Consider the following 17465-nt stretch of genomic DNA (forward strand, 5'->3'; position numbering starts at 1 on the left):
ACACTCCCTGTGGAATGCATGTTTTGTTTTCCTGGGTGCTCCGATTTGCTCCCACAGCCCAGGGGCATATCGGGTGGGTTAATTGGTCATTGTAAATTGTCCCGTGATTAGGTTAGGATTATTCAGGTTTGTCGGGGGCTGTTGGGGTGCCGTGGCTCAATGGGCCTATTCTGCTCTGTATCGCTAAATAATAATAATAAAAAAGGAATTATGTGGTAGCATGAGGGATCCAGAATATTCAAACCCTGTGATGAAGGCAAATGAATTCTGTGAGAAAGGAATGAATTCATTGCCTCCCTCAACACAACTGACGAATCCTAACGAAAATTGAAAAGAAAACTGCGGATGCTGGAAATGCTGAGGCTTTATATGGCACTGGTCAGACCGTACTTGGTGCATTATAAGTAGTTTTGGGCCCCTTCTCTAAGAAAGAATGTGCTGGAATTGGAGAGGGTCCAGAGGAGGTTCACCAGAATGATTCTGAGATTGAAACTGTTAATGTATGAGGAGCAATTAATGCCTCAGGGTCTGTACCTGCTGGTGTTTAGAAGAATGAGAGAGATCTCATTGAAACCTATTGAATGTTGAAGGGCCTAGGCAGAGTATATGAGAGGATGTTTCCTATGATGCCAAGTATAGAGCCAGATGGCACAGTCTCAGAATACAGGGATGTCCATTTAGAACAGAGGGGAGGAGGAATTTCTTTATCCAGAGGGTGTGGAATTCATCGCTATAGATGGCTGTGGAGGCCACGTACAGGCATCCCCCGCTTTACGAAAGTCGCTTTACGTCGCTTCGCTTTTCCGAAAGACCTACATTAGTACCTGTTTTCACTAACCAAAAGAAATCTGAAGAGGATTTTGAAGGCGCCCGCTTTAAGCTTGTGTTTACCCCGAGAAAGACTACCATGACCGTGAAGCCTTGCGCGGGCAGGTATGTGCACATGCGTGTACGTGCCGTTTTTTAGGTTTTATGTGTTATTTGGTATGATTTGGTAAGTTATTTTTTGGGTCTGGGAACGTTCAAAGATTTTTCCCATATAAATTAGTGATAATTGCTTCGCTTTACGCCATTTTGGCTTACAAATGGTTTCATAGGAACGCTGTACTTTTGGATAGCGGGGGAAGCCTGTATTCGGGATATTTAAAGCAAAGGTTGATAGGTTCTTGATTAATCAGGTTGTCAAAGGTTATGGGGAAAAAGTTGAGAGAAATAATAGGTCAGCTTTGATGGAGTGGTAGAGCAGACTCAATAAGCCAATTGGCCTAATTTTGCTCCGATGTCTTATGGTCTTATCTGAAGTAACACCAGAAATGCACACCAGGTCACACAGGATCTGGGGTTTTTAACCTGAAATGTTACAGTTACAGTTACAGTTACTGTTAATGTTACTGTTACAGTTTCTGATCACTTATTTAAGATGCCGGGAAAGGAAACATTTTGTAATAACCCTAGAAAAATAATTCCAAATAAGATGATGTATATGAATAAACACACGAGTCCTGGTGAAGGCTTTTGGCCCAAATTGTCAATTCTTATTCTTTTCCATAGAGGCTGCTTGACCTGCTGACTTCTTGGGTGTTTGGGTGTTACCCTGTATATGAATTCAAACTATGGAAGGTAAAAGCAATTAAAATACTGCAAAAGGATCAGTGGATTTAAAATATATTCTACAATCACGATTCTTTCTTGAAACAAACGTTGTGGTTCTTTACGCAAGTCTTCTTTAGGCACAGAAGTCCACGCCAGCAGTTTATATTTAAAACACTGCAAAGGTTGCTTGACACGAGGAAGTCTGCAGATGCTGTAAAGTCAAGCAACACACACAAAATGCTGGTGGAACGCAGCAGGCCAGGCAGCATCTATAGGAAGAAGTTAGTCTTGACGAAGGGTCTCAGCCCGAAACGTCGACTGTACTTCTTCCTATAGATGCTGCCTGGCCTGCTGCGTTCCACCAGCATTTTGTGTGTGTTGAAAGGTTGCCTGAATTGCGGGTACTGTCCACCTGTATTACTGAGCTGATTTAAGCCAGCTATTTCAACCACTTACTGAATATTGAGTGAGAGGTCTAAACAGATGGTTTAAATCGGCTCAGTAACGTAACCCAAATTTCTCAGAAATAATACACACATTAAAAAAAAACACCCAAAGCATTCCTTAGAATATGTTAATTAAAAGGCTTCAAACTATAAAGACAGTGGATAAAGCTACAAAGGATTAACACTGGAGGGTGCTGGCTGCAGAAGCTACAAACCTAACACTGACACTTGTTCTAAGACTGATAGCTCTCATCACAGGACAAAGATTTGCTCTCATTTACTCATTCCCTGAAAGATTGAACCAAAATACCATGGCCTTTTCTTTTTCAAAATACATGTAAATGCAAAACCACTTTAGACTGCTGTTTCTCTCAAAAAGGTTACCTTTAGTTGTCAATTGTTCTAAGAAATTTAAAGAATTTTTAGAGGAATTGTTTTGCACTTTGATTTTCAGTCGAGATCTTAATACAACAATATAGCAGATTCCCAGAGCCACCATGTCAACAGTGTGGTCCTCCCTCAGTGTTGTCTCTCCAACAGCGCAGAGCTCCCTCACCGCTGCCCCTTCAAACCTGTAGCATTCCTTCAGTACTGCCCCTCCGATGGTTTAGTACTCCTTCACCGCTGGATTTCAAACAGTGCCTCAGTACTGTCCATCTGAAAAGCACTTCCTCACTGACAGGGCTCCACTCCATCTGCATTCTCCCTCTGAGAGCATGACACTCCCTGATCATTGCTCTCCACCACAAACATAGTACAGGCCCTTCAGCCCATGATGTTATACTGACCTTTTAACTTACTCCACAACCAATATAACTCTATCCTCCTATCTGGCCCATAATCCTCCATTGTCCTTTCATCCATGAGCTTACCCTGCTGGTCTCCTAAATGCCCCTGTTGTATCAGCCTCTGACTCCACTCCTGACGGTGCTGTCCAGGCACTGTGTGAGAAACCTAGCTCTGTCAGAGGTCTGACATCTGACAGGGGAGCTTTGCAGCAAAGTTTTTTTGTTCTGCATTAATCTATGACCACTGCAGTTTCATCTGCTCAGCTTCCAGCTTCTTAGCTCTTCAGTCGCTTGCTTGCATCTGAATGTCCGTGAAGACTCGTGTCTCCGGGATTTACCATGCACCTTGCCCGGTGAGCGATGGTGCTCACTGCGTGACACTGCTGTGGTGTCTCTCTGCCAGGATTCTCCTGCTGGCATCCTGCTTGCTTCATCACACATCACAGCACCTCCATCTGTCTCTGAGGAACACTCCTGTACCTGCTCTCCTTGTGGCAACGCTCCTTAATGGGACCTGGGCCAACAAGGCATCTGCGATCGTACTTTTCAGCTCATTCTGCGGTCACAGGTTGAAGCAAGGAGTCGGGGAGGGGGTGTGTGCGTGTGTGTGTGTATATATATATATATATATATATATATAGACAGCTAAACTCATATTCCAACTTGATCACAGAGTCATTGCAGCACAGGGAAGACCATTTGGCCTACCGAACAATCCAGCCGGTCCCACTCTCCTGCCCTTGCCCTATAACCCTGCGGGTTTTGCCTTCCTCTTCATTTGCCCTTACATGTCCTGATTGAATGCTCTCACTGACAATGCGTTCTAGATTTCAAAGGTTCATTTAAAAGGGGGTGGCTAGCGCAGTGGTGGTTACACAAGGCTTTACAGTATAGGTGACCTGGGTTCAATTCCCACCACTGCCTGTAAGGAGCTTGGAAGTTTCCTCCAGGTGCTCAGGTTTCTTCCCACAGTCCAAAGGCATGCCGGTTGGTAGGTTAATTAGTCATTGTAAATTGTTCTGTGACTAGCCTAGCATTATATTTAGAAGATTGCTAGATGGTGAGACTAGAAACTATTTCTCAATCAGTCAATATCAGAGAATTTATACAGTATACAACCTGAAATTCTTCCTCTTCACAGACATCCCATAGATATAATGATAGAAACATTGAAGCCTCAAAACCCCCCTTCCCCCTCCCTTCACACAAGCAGGAACAAAAGCATTGACACCACACCTTCCCTCCCCACTTGCACCAGTGGAAGCAACCCCCCCCCCCCACCAACACCACGCAAGCAACAGCAGCAGCTCCCAAAGAGACTGTGATCCAGGGTCTATCAAAACTACAGTCCTTAACCCAGAACATCGGTATCTCATTTTAATCTTGGTTCGTTTGCCAGTTATTTTCCCCTATTTTTGAATCTGCTGTAAAGAGAAAGTTTACAGTACCCTTTAATGCCACAATATTCACAAACATCACACAGTGACCTGGATTGCAGTCCTGAGTCACTTGTCCAAGCTTCTGTCCTCTTTCAACCTAATCCCTTGCCTGAAATCTCCTTCCTATCGCTTAGAGTCATAGAAAAGTACAGCACAGAAACAGGCCTTTCTAGTCTGCACCAAACTATTCAAAATGCCAACTGCCTTCGACCAGCACCGGAAACACAGCCCTCCACCTACCAAGCCAAACTTCTCTTAAATGTTGAAATCGAGCACCACTGGAGTTGGCATCTCATCCCACATTCTCACAGCCCTCTGAGTGGAGGAACTTCCCTTCATGTTCCCCTTATGCTTTTCACCTTTCCCTGTTAACCCTTGATCTCCAGTAGTAGTCCCACCCAACCTCAGTGGAAAAAGCCTGCTTGCATTTACTCTATCTATACCCCTCATAATGTTGTATACCTCCATCAAATCTCACTCAATCTTCTACATTTCAAGCAATAAAATCCTAACCTATTCAGCCTTCCCTTACATCTCAGATCTTCCAGACCTGGTAACATCCTTGTAAATGTTTCCCTCAAGAATATGCTTCCTGTGCTCTCTGGACTCCAGCTGTCTAACCTGGTAACCTTCTACACTAACTGATACTGTAAGACCCTACAAAGGATCACGAGGACTGCTGGGAGGATCATCAGGGTCTCTCTTCCACCCATTAGAGATATATATCAGGAGTGCTGTATAAGCAGGACCCTTAGCATTGTCAGTGATCCTTCTCATCTGTCCAACAATCTCTTTAACCCGCTGCCATCAGGCAAGATGTACGGTAGCATTAGGACAAGGACTGTTAGGATCAGAAACAACTTCTTCCCCCCGGCTGTAAGATTACAGAACTCCCTGACACCACCATCTGACACCATCTCATCATCTCATCAGTGTGAAATGTCAGGAGGATGTTATGAGAATGCAGGGTGACTTGGACAAGTTGGGTGAGTGGGCAAATATATGGCAGATGCAGTTTAATGTGGATAAATGTGAGGTTATCCACTTTGGCGGCAAGAACAGGAAGACAGATTACTATCTAAATGGAGTCAAATTAGGAAAAGGGGAAGTACAACGAGATCTAGGTGTTCATGTACATCGGTCAATGAAAGCAAGCATGCAGGTACAGCAGGCAGTGAAGAAAGCTAATGGCATGCTGGCTTTTATAACAAGAGGAATTGAGTACAGGAATAAAGAGGTCCTTCTGCAGCCCTGGTGAGACCCCACCTGGAGTACTGTGTGCAGTTTTGGTCTCCAAATTTGTGGAAGGACATTCTTGCTATTGAGGGAGTGCAGCGTAGGTTCACAAGGTTAATTCCCGGAATGGCGGGACTGTCATATGTTGAAAGATTGGAGCAACTGGGCTTGTATACTCTGAAATTTAGAAGGATGAGAGGGGATCTGATTGAAACATTTAAGATTATTAAGGGATTGGACACACTGGAGGCAGGAAGCATGTTCCCGCTGATGGGTGAGTCCAGAACTAAAGGCCACAGTTTAAGGATAAGGGGTAGGTCATTTAGAACAGAGATGCGGAAAAACTTTTTCACCCAGAGAGTGGTGGATAGGTGGAATGCTCTGTCTCAGAAGGCAGTGGAGGCCAAGTCTCTGGATGCTTTCAAGAGAGAGTTAGATAGAGATCTTATAGATAGCGGAGTCAAGGGATATGGGGAGAGGGCAGGAACGGGGTACTGATTGTGTATGATCAGCCATGATCACAGTGAATGGCGGTGCTGGCTAGAAGGGCCAAATGGCCTGCTCCTGCACCTACTGTCTATTGTCTATTGAAGCGCCAGTAGCGTTATACTGTTTGTTTTAATTTGTATTATATGCATACATTATTATCTGTTGATTGATTTGTGGTTATATTACATTATGTGTTTTGCGTATGAGTTATATGTACTGACTTGTTCACTTTGGTCTGGACCAGGGATTCCCAGCCTGGGGTTCGCAGACCCCTTGGTTAATGGCAGGGGTCCATGGTTGGGAACTCAGAGGAACATTGTCTCATTTGGCAGTATACATGTGTACAATTGAATGAGAATAAACTTGAACTTGAAGAGAGTCTGGCCTCCTGACTCATCCCAGTGCAACCTAACTAAATGTGTTGGGCCTAGTTGGCTGGTTATATATTCTGATAAAACATTTGTGTCTGGTTCAGCCTGGGCCACGTTTCATTGAGGTCGGGATGATTTGCTTAGTATTTGTGCATGTGCTTTTGTATTAATTAATCAATGTCTTTCCGGTATGTCATTCTTAATCCCATCAATAACACATTGGAGATTTTACTGGTAGTGATTGTTGGATCTGGTATAGAAAAATTATTAGTATCTGGGTCAGACTGGATTCAGGTTGGACATGGCCCAGCTCGGCTTTAATTTTATTCCTTAACTGATTAATGCTTCCTCTCCATGTTAATGACCTCTTGTTTTCCAAGTCAGTCACTCACACGGTCAGAGACCCATCCTCAGCCATACAAACACCTCTGAATCTCTAACCTTGAGTACGCAGTCAGCTCCCAAAATTTTACTGTAAATTTGGGAGATTAACAGTAAATCAAATAATCCCCCCTCCTGCTCTCTGATCTGCAGCCGGTGTCACAGTTGACTGCATTATCTCCAAATGCGTGTGCTGCCGTTCACTCTCATTCGCTCACACACTGGCTCTTCTTCCAACAGCATTTGTAAATTCTCATCGTTGTTTTCATGGCTGCACCTCCTTCAGTCCTGCAAGCAACCCCCATCTTACTCCTCTCCCAGCCCAAGTATCTGTGCATTTCCAATTTGGACCTTACCAGGGGGACACAGCCTCAGAATAGAGGGTGTCCTTTCAGAACGGAAATGAGGATAAATTTCTTTAGCCAGAGGGTGGTGAATCTGTCGAATTCATTGCCACAGGCAGCAGTGGAGGCCAAGTCTTTTGATATATTTAAGGCAGAGGATGATAGATTTTTGATTGGTCAGGGCACGAAGGGATGCAGGGAGGAAGGCAGGAGACTGTAGCTGAGAGAGAAAATGGATCAGACTTGATGGGCCAAATGGACTAATTCAGCTCCTATATCTTATGGTCTTATGATTGTTCTCAAATGTAATCACTCCACAACTTTCTGACATACCTTTAGCTCTCTGGGCCCTGAAATCTGGGATTCCCTCCTTGGGCAGTGCCACGATCGAGCTTTTCAATCCTGGTGTGTCAGAGTTGTATATCTGGTGGAGCCGCTGCCTTACGTTTCCAGCAGCCCAATTTCAATCCGGTACTGTCTGGGTAAAAGTTGCATCTTCTGTGTATGACCAAAGAGACGTGTAGTGAGTTAATTGTGTAAGTGAGTGATAGAATCCAATGAGAGTTGACAGGAATGTGGGGAGAATAATGTAGGATTAATGTAAGTGGGTGCTTGCTGGTTAGTATGGGTCAGTGGGTCAGAGGGCCTGTTTCTGTGCTCTACAACTATGTTTCTCTCTCTGGCCTTTCATTCTCTATCCATTTTTGCCCCACTCTGTTTCTGTGAGGTTTGTTCCTAACAAGAGCAATGGGAATTATTCGTCCCCAACTGCGAGAGAACTTCCTGGTGGCCAGACCTTTTAGTTCCAATTGTCAGTCCTATTCCAACATGTCAGTCCATGGCTTCCTCTTGTGCCAAGACGAGTCCACCCTTTGGATGGAGGGGCGACACCTTATATTACATCTGGGCAGTCGCCAACCTGATGGCATGAAATTCGATTTCTCATTCTGGTGAACAAGTTCACCCCTTTCCTCTATTCCCCACTCTGACCTTTTATCTCTTCTCACCTGCACATCACCTCCCACTGGTCCCCTGCTCCTTCCCTTTCTCCTATGGTCCACTCTCCTCTCCTATCAGATTCTTTCCTCTCCAGCCCTTGACCTTTCCCACCCACCAGGGTTCAGCTATCACCTTCCAGCTAGCCTCCTTCCCCTCCCCCCCACCTTTCCCCTTCCTTTCCAGCTCTGAAGAAGGGTCTCAGCCCGGAAAAATGACTGTTTACTCTTTTCCATAGATGCTGCCTGACCTGCTGAGTTCCTCCAGCATTTTGTGTGTGTTGCTCTGGATTTCCAGCAGAATGTGGACTGTCTTGTGTTTTATGTGCTTGGAGACTCCTTCCAAAAACATGATGACCTGAGCTGGTCTTAGAGTTGCCAAAGCCTAGGGTCTACCTGACTCACCGAGAAGTCATCTGTAGTGCTGGGACTAGCCTTGGCTCAGCCTAGTCCAACCTGTGACTAATCAAACAGGTCCGAGATAGCAGTGGATCTTGAGCAACTGCTGAAACTTCTCCATGTTTACATTCCCCATGTGAAACTAACAGGTTTGCACGTGGCCGGAAGAGCAGGAGGTTATCATCCGGATTGGTCAGGGTGCCTGCTGTCTTTCCAGTTCGGACTGATAGTGCTGTTTCCTGCCTGATGCCTCAGTCAGGTCCCTGCTCACTTGTCAGTGGGGTATGAGACTTTGACTCCTTTGCCCCGGAGGACAGTGAGTGTTCAGTGAACTTGTTCAAGCTCCCAGGACTCGAGAGATGTGCGGCTTCCACTTAACTGCCTTAATTCTTCAGAACCGGTCACTGGGACTCAGCCGGGCTGCAGATGGAAGTCGGGGCCGGGGGCAGATCGGCATCATCAGATTGAAATGCAGGCCGGGCTTGAGGGTTCAGCTGACCGACTCAAGATTCGGGATTGCTTATCGTCAATCTTCAGTACTTGAGTGTAATGGAGAAGAAAAAGATTATTACTCCGGACCCGATGCCGCATTTTAAAAAAACACAAGTGTAAATATAAAAGCAATCCTGTAAAACACAATGTGAACGTTACATAAAGTGACACTGGGTACGTAGGATGGGTTAATGGATGGAGGTGTTGATCAGCCTGACGGATTGGGAGAATTAACTGTTTCTGGTCCTGGCCGTGGATGCTCCGTAGCCTCCTCCCTGGTGGAAGCGGGACGAACTTCCGGGTGGGTGGGATCCTTCGTGATGTTCCTGGCACCTTTCTATCTATGTGTCCCTGCTGGCGCAAGGACTGGACAGGTGATGAGTTGGGCAGTTTTGACCACTGGACGCCGCGGCGCGGTTTCCACACCACGCAGTGATGCAGCATGTCAGGATGCTCTCTACTGTGCCCTTAAAACTGCTGCAAGAGATTGGGGAAACTTGAGTGCAAATCCGGACCGGTGTATATCAATCAAACTTGGCACAGGTTTTCATAAGGTCTGATTTAAAAATACGTTTCTCTCTAACTCGTGCTCTCTTTCTCTAAGTAAATAAAATTACTAACAAATGGCCAATGATCCAACTGGAATTCACCGACAGTCTGCATGAAATTGGCAATCCCCCCCCCCCCCCCCATGAAGGAATGCATTGTGTTTTAAAAGACTACAAATTCATTTTCCGCTGCTTCTATCATTACCAGGAAAATTCTCAGGGCAAAATTAAACTTCTACAACAATCACTTTCTGCAACAATGCCCCATGGTACCACGGATTTAATATCTGCCCACGAGTATTAAAAGGAATTGAGTGGAAATTTGAGGAAATAAAGTCCGGTTGACTATCCCTCTGCTTCCTCAGGTGCTGCTCGGTCCATTCATTTCCTCCAGTAGTTTGAGGAAAAGAAAGCAATTCTTAAAACGAGGTGTTTTAACCACAGTTGGGCGTGTGGTGAGGTGGGATATTGGGGAATTGACAGCCACATGTCTGTTGCTGGCGTTGCTCCGACTTCTGGCCTTGCGCCAAGCTCTTAGCTGGAAATGAATGGTTCTGTCGTCAGAGCTAAACAGAAGGGGCTGGGACAGATTGGCGTCACTGTTTCAATACACACCCTCCCAAAACTGCTGCTAATATACGGAGCCAGGCTTAGCGTATACTGCCAGTGACTGGGTTCCTGCTAAAACCTGGCAGGAGCTTGTGTGAGAAATGGATTCAGGCTTTGCGCGGGTTACCACTGGATGGCATTTCACCATTCTAAGCTTCACGCCCAATTCCCAACAAGGGTCTTCCCGGAGGATGACCTCAGGCCAGGACAGACCATACAGTACACCGTTTCAGCAGGTTTGCCCTGCAGATATTATCAAGAGGACACCAATGCCATATTCACTGTGTTAGGCTATCAGCTGCTCAGTCTATTTCCAGTAGAAGAAAGTAATGAAGTAATATAGTGCCCTTTGGCCCATCAAATCCATGCTAACCATTATCTTTCTTTCCGGGCGTCACTGTAGTGTAGTGGTTAGCACAAGGCTTTACAGTTCAGGTGACACAGGTTCGATTCCTGCCCCTGCCTGGAAGGAGTCTGTATGTTTTCCCCTTGACCATGTGGATTTTCTCCGAGAGCTCTGGTTTCCTCCCACAGTCCAAAGACGTATTGGTAGTTAGGTTAATTGGTCATTGTAAGTTTAGTCTAGGGTTAGATCTAAAGATTGCTGAGTCATGCAGAACCAAGGGCCAGAAAGGCTAATTTCACGCTGTACCTCAATCAATCAGCCAAGAAATAAATAATCACATTTTTGCAGGAACTGAATTTTTATTCTCCCCACATTCTCAGCTTTCCACCCCTTCCCCCCACCCCGGACTCTACCACTCACTTACACACCAGGAGCAATTTAGAGCGGCCAAATAATTGATCAACCTGAATACCTTGGGGATGTTGGAGGGAACTGCTGTGGCCACAGACAATGTGCAAATTCTACACAGAGAGCACCTGAGTTAACATCAGACCTGGGTCTAATCTTAACTTGAGTCGGCAAGCCTATGAGTTGCACCACCTCCATAGTTTGTCAGCCTCATGGACGCACAGACACTGTCTGTGCCCTGTTCGCAAGGCTGTACCTGGTCTAATCCCCACAGCGAGTGGGGACACAAAGTCAACCACGTTGTGCATCACAGCCAAGTTCAATAAACTCCTGACTGGTGTCCAATTCGAGTGAAGGGAGGGCATGGTGATCATTCGAGCGAGATGATCATGGGATGGGAACATCGAGAGGAGAACGAGGTGGAGGAGAAGGGGGGAAACATGATTAGACACGGGGAGGGTGGGGGGAGGTGAGAGTACAGAGACTACTAGATCAAAACTAGAAGACATAGGAGCAGAATTAGGCCACTTAGCCTATCAAGTCTGCTCCACCATTCCAGTATCTTTGAATTATTGTCCCTCTCAACCCCATTCTCCTGCCTTCTCCTGATGACCTTGAATAGCCTGACTAATCAAGAACTATCAATCTCCGCTTTAAGTATTCCCAATGACTTGGCCTCCACAGAATCCCACAGGTTCACCACCCACTTTCTAAAGAAATTCCTCCTCATATCTGTTCTAAATGGATATCCCTCGATTCAGTGCCCTCTGGCCCGAGACTCCTTCTCTGCAGGAAACATCTTCTGCACAGCGACTCGATCTGGGAGTTTCATTATTCAATAGGTTTCAATGAGATCAATACACGTGCCCTCTACTACAATCCCTTGCACCATAAACAGTCTCTGTGTATATAACTTCCAATTTCCGACCACTCTATTGGTAAAGAAGTAATGGATTTAATGTTAAGATTTGGGTGAGGATTAAGAACGGGGTTAGCTGGAAAATGGGTGAAGAATAAGGAACATTAGGATGATGTTGAGGTTAGTGCTAGTGTTCTCCTCAGGGCAGAGACATTAGTTAATGAAAGATGGCCCTTGTGATGGCAAAGGGTTTACCTGATGAATATTTCACAAAATATTTGAAGGTATTGGGTGGAATGAGGAAAGCACTGAATGTGGAGTTTGGATTCACGGTCACTGATATCTCACCAGAGTTGTATGATCAGGATTTACTGGATGAGCTATTGCCAAAAGGTATTGTCCAACCAAGAGCAATTCACACAGCAGTAGAACACAAAAGGAGACCAATTGGTCTATTGACCTATGCTGATTCTCAGCAATCCCACCAGTGCTGTCTCCCACTAATTTTACCTGCAAAGTATCCTCACACACACAACCATCGGTACCTCTGTTAATACCTCAGCACTCACCTACACTCAGTAACGAAACAACTTGCCCACCTATTTGTCTTGTGGGATATGGAGATAAGCTGGAGGACCTGAGGAAACCACATTTAGTCAGTGTGAGAATGTGCAGGTTCCACACAGTCATATCTGGGTTACTGGAACTGAGAGGCAGCAACACGATCCACTGTAATGCTGTACGACCTAGGCGACAAAGCGATGGTCACTCATTGTCTGAAGCTCCTTATAAAGCCTAACCATTCAAACAGTACAGGCTCTGCTAGGAATCTCAGGAGAAATCAGAAAAAAGGTTGAGACCAAGACAATGTCTCACTGTCGGAGGGTCAGTGCTGCGGGAGTGTCTCACTGTCAGAGGGATGGTACTGAGGGAGTGTCACACTGACGGAGGGTCAGTACTGAGGGAGTGTCACACTGTTGGAGGGACAGCACTGAGGGAGTGTCTCACTGTCAGAGGGATGGTACTGAGGGAGTGTCTCACTGTCGGAGGGATGGTACTGAGGGAGTGTCTCACTGTCAGAGGGTCAGGGCTGAGGGAGTGTCTCACTGTCGGAGGGACAGTACTGAGGGAGTGTCTCACTGTCGGTCAGTACTGAGCGAGTGTCTCACTGTCGGGGGGACAGTACTGAGGGAGTGTCTCACTGTCGGAGGGTCAGTACTGAGGGAGTGTCTCACTGTCGGAGGGACAGTACTGAGGGAGTGTCACAGTGTCGGAGGGACAGTACTGAGGGAGTGTCTCACTGTAGGAGGGACAGTACTGAGGGACTGTCTCACTGTCGGAGGGACAGCACTGAGGGAGTGTCACACTGTCGGAGGGCCAGTACTGAGGGAGTACCACACTGAGGGAGTCTCACACTGAGGGACGATACTGAGAGAGTGTCACACTGTCGGAGGGGCAGTGCTGAGGGAATGTTTTACTGTCAGAGGGACAGTACTGAGGGAGTGCCACACTGAGGGATGATGCTGAGGGAGTGTCACAGTGTCAGAGGGACAGTACTGCGGGAGCATCACACTGTCGGAGGGACAGTACTGAGGGAGTGTCACACTGTCAGAGGGACAGTACTGAGGGAGTATCTCTGTCAGAGGGACAGTACTGAGGGAGCGTCACACTGTCGGAGGGTCAGTGCTGAGTGAGTGTCACACTGTCGTAGGGCCAGTACTGAGGGAGTGTCACACTGTCGGAGGGACAGTACTCAGGGAGTGTCTCACTGTCAGAGGGACAGTACTGAGGGACTGTCTCACTGTCGGAGGGACAGCACTGAGGGAGTGTCACACTGACTGAGGGACAGTACTGAGGGAGTGTATCACTGTCAGGGACAGTACTGAGGGAGTGTCTCACTGTCGGAGGGACAGTACTGAGGGAGTGTCACACTGTCGGAGGGACAGTACTGAGGGAGTGTCTCACTGTCAGGGACAGTACTGAGGGAGTGTCACACTGTCGGAGGGACAGTACTGAGGGAGTGTCACACTGTCGGAGGGGCAGTGCTGAGGGAATGTTTTACTGTCAGAGGGACAGTACTGAGGGAGTGCCACACTGAGGGATGATGCTGAGGGAGTGTCACAGTGTCAGAGGGACAGTACTGAGGGAGTATCTCTGTCAGAGGGACAGTACTGAGGGAGCGTCACACTGTCGGAGGGTCAGTGCTGAGTGAGTGTCACACTGAGGGACAATGCTGAGGGAGTGTCTCACTGTCAGAGGGACAGTACTGAGGGACTGTCTCACTGTCGGAGGGACAGCACTGAGGGAGTGTCTCACTGTCAGAGGGACGGTACTGAGGGAGTGTCACACTGTCGGAGGGACAGTACTGAGGGAGTGTCACACTGTTGGAGGGACAGCACTGAGGGAGTGTCCCACTGTAGGAGGGTCAGTGCTGAGGGAGTGTCACTGTCAGAGGGACAGTACTGAGGGAGTGTCTCTGTCAGAGGGACAGTACTGAGGGAGTGTCTCACTGTCAGAGGGACAGCACTGAGGGAGTGTCACACTGTCGGAGGGACAGTACTGAGTGAGTGTCTCACTGTCGGAGGGACAGTACTGAGGGACTGTCTCACTGTCGGAGGGACAGCACTGAGGGAGTGTCACACTGTCGGAGGGCCAGTACTGAGGGAGTGTATCACTGTCAGGGACAGTACTGAGGGAGTGTCACACTGTCGGAGGGACAGTACTGAGGGAGTGTCTCACTGTTGGAGGGACAGTACTAAGGGAGTGTCTCACTGTCGGAGGGATAGTACTGAGGGAGTACCACACTGAGGGAGTCTCACACTGAGGGACGATACTGAGAGAGTGTCACACTGTCGGAGGGGCAGTGCTGAGGGAATGTTTTACTGTCAGAGGGACAGTACTGAGGGAGTGTCTCACTGTCAGAGGGACAGTACTGAGGGAGTATCTCTGTCAGAGGGACAGTACTGAGGGAGTGTCTCACTGTCAGAGGGACAGTACTGAGGGAGTGTCTCACTGTCGGAGGGACAGTACTGAGGGAGTGTCACACTGTCGGAGGGACAGTACTGAGGGAGTGTCTCACTGTCAGAGGGACAGTACTGAGGGAGTGTCACACTGTTGGAGGGACAGTACTGAGGGAGTGTCTCTGTCAGAGGGACAGTACTGAGGGAGCGTCACACTGTCGGAGGGTCAGTGCTGAGTGAGTGTCACACTGAGGGACAATGCTGAGGGAGTGTCTCACTTTCAGAGGGACAGTACTGAGGGAGTGTCACACTGTCAGAGGGACAGTACTGAGGGAGTGTCTCACTGTCAGAGGGACAGTACTGAGGGAGTGTCACACTGTCGGAGGGACAGTACTGAGGGAGTGTCTCACTGTCGGAGGGACAGTACTGAGGGAGTGTCACACTGTTGGAGGGACAGTACTGAGGGAGTGTCACACTGTCGGAGGGGCAGTGCTGAGGGAATGTTTTACTGTCAGAGGAACAGTACTGAGGGTGTGCCACACTGAGGGAGAGCCACACTGAGGGACGATACTGAGAGAGTGTCACACTGTCGGAGGGGCAGTGCTGAGGGAATGTTTTACTGTCAGAGGGACAGTACTGAGGGAGTGCCACACTGAGGGATGATGCTGAGGGAGTGTCACAGTGTCAGATGGACAGTACTGAGGGAGCATCTCACTGTCGGAGGGACAGTACTGAGGGAGTGTCTCACTGTCAGAGGGACAGTACTGAGGGAGTAACTCTGTCAGAGGGACAGTACTGAGGGAGTGTCTCACTGTCGGAGGGACAGTACTGAGGGAGTGTCTCACTGTCAGAGGGACAGTACTGAGGGAGTAACTCTGTCAGAGGGACAGTACTGAGGGAGTGTCTCACTGTCGGAGGGACAGTACTGAGGGAGTGTCTCACTGTCAGAGGGACGGTACTGAGGGAGCGTCACACTGTCTGAGGGTCAGTGCTGAGTGAGTGTCACACTGAGGGACAATGCTGAGGGAGTGTCTCACTGTCAGAGGGACAGTATTGAGGGAGTGTCACACTGTTGGAGGGACAGTACTGAGGGAGTGTCACTGTCGGAGGGGCAGTGCTGAGGGAGCATCACACTGTTGGAGGGGCAGTACCAATGGATTGCTGAATATTTGGAGGTGTGGGACTGTACGAATATTCCACTGTTGGAGGGGTGATACTGGGAGAGTGCTGCACTGTCAGAAGGGCATGGTTAGGGAGTACGGGACTGACAGGTGGGCAATGTCAGAAAGGACCTTAGAATGTACTGCACTGCCAGAGGGCTGGTCCTGAGGGAAATGTATTTTCAAAGGGACAGGATAGAGGAAGTGCGACACTGCTGAAAGGGCAGTCGTGTAAGTGTGTAGGATTGACAAAGCTGCGGAAATATTACAACATCAGGAGGGCTGCATTGCAGAAACTCTGCACAGGGATGGCCTTGAGCTACTGAGGAACAATACTGCATTGTGTGAGAGGCAACACTAAGGTTGCTATCACAAGTACAAAACTCATCTCAGAGCTATTGAGTCTCCCACAGATATCCCAGAGGTGTTAACCCAGTTGCTTCTGCCCATTATTGTTATTCTGCAGATGCTGGAAATTGACAACAACACACACAAAGTGCTGGATGAACTCGGCAGTGAGGTAGCATCTATGGCAGTGAATAAGCAGTCAAAGTTTCAGGCCAAGACCTTTATATCAGGTTATCTGATATCTGGTTATCTGGTTGTTTCTTTACAACAGTAACGACACATACACCATTTGGCTCTGCTGCCTTTTGTGGTAGTTGAAGTGTCCAACATCTCTGTGGAGCCACAGTAAAACCAGAAAATGCTGGAGATACAAAGCAGGTCAGGCAGGATCTGTGGAGAGAGAAACAACGTTAACTCTTCACTTCTGGTGATAGGTCATCAATCTGAAATCTTGTCTGTTTCTCTCTTCCCTGATGCTGTCCAAAGAGCTGATCATTTCCAGCATCTCCCGGTTCTGTATCAGATTTTCACCCTCCGCGGGATATGATTTTGCTCAGAAGATGTACAGAACCCTATCACGGTCTTTGCTCTCTGGGGATAGGCCATTCTACTGGCACTCCCTGACATCAGGACTGGGCTGCATTGTACCCTGGGTAAGCCCAGTCCTCACTCACCACCTTCCTATGCTAATGATCACAGCAGTAATTCTAAATTCATTCCTCTGCTGGCTGGAACACCAGAAAATAGAGGCAGGAGTTGGCCACTTGCTCCCCCTATTTGACATGACCAAGACTGTTCAGTCCCAGGCCTCATCTCCTCTCTGTACCAGTTCCCCAGAGCAAAAATTTCTCTGATCTGTCAAAAGTGTATCTATATCCTCTTTAACTGCCTCCATTGCTTTAACCTCCCCAATCCTGACAGAAGATTCGAGAGGTTCATCACCATAGAGACATACAGTAAAAACATAAAAAACAGGATCAGTGCAATCACAAACAAGAGAAAATCTGCAGAGGCTGGAAATTCAGAGCAACACACACAATGTGCTGGAGGAACTCAACAGGTGAGGCAATGTCTGTGGAAAAGAGTACGGTCGATGTTTTGGGCCGAGACTGTTCATTGGGACTGGAGAAAATTCTGAGTTCCTCCAGTATTTTGTGTGTGAAACATGAGCAGGACTGGTCCCTCTAACCTGCTCCACCACGTGATAAGATTGCGGCTGATCACTCTCCCCCATGCTCTGACGTCTTGTAGTTC

General features: G+C 47.5%; 1 protein-coding gene across 6 annotated transcripts in view; it reads left to right on the forward strand.

The window, feature by feature from the left end:
• The window catches only part of LOC132406487 (cAMP-specific 3',5'-cyclic phosphodiesterase 4B-like), a 311131-nt gene that overhangs the window by 194027 nt on the left and 99639 nt on the right, over window positions 1-17465 (forward strand). The window contains exon 1 of one of the 6 annotated variants that reach the window (XM_059992232.1): window positions 9522-9527. The exons of the other annotated variants lie outside the window; for them this stretch is intronic. The gene's annotated coding sequence lies outside the window, so the exon portion shown is untranslated. Of the gene's footprint in view, window positions 1-9521; window positions 9528-17465 lie in introns of those variants that run through there. 6 annotated transcript variants of the gene reach the window in all.

Source organism: Hypanus sabinus, chromosome 16, assembly GCF_030144855.1.
Source record: "Hypanus sabinus isolate sHypSab1 chromosome 16, sHypSab1.hap1, whole genome shotgun sequence".
Taxonomy (NCBI): domain Eukaryota; kingdom Metazoa; phylum Chordata; class Chondrichthyes; order Myliobatiformes; family Dasyatidae; genus Hypanus; species Hypanus sabinus.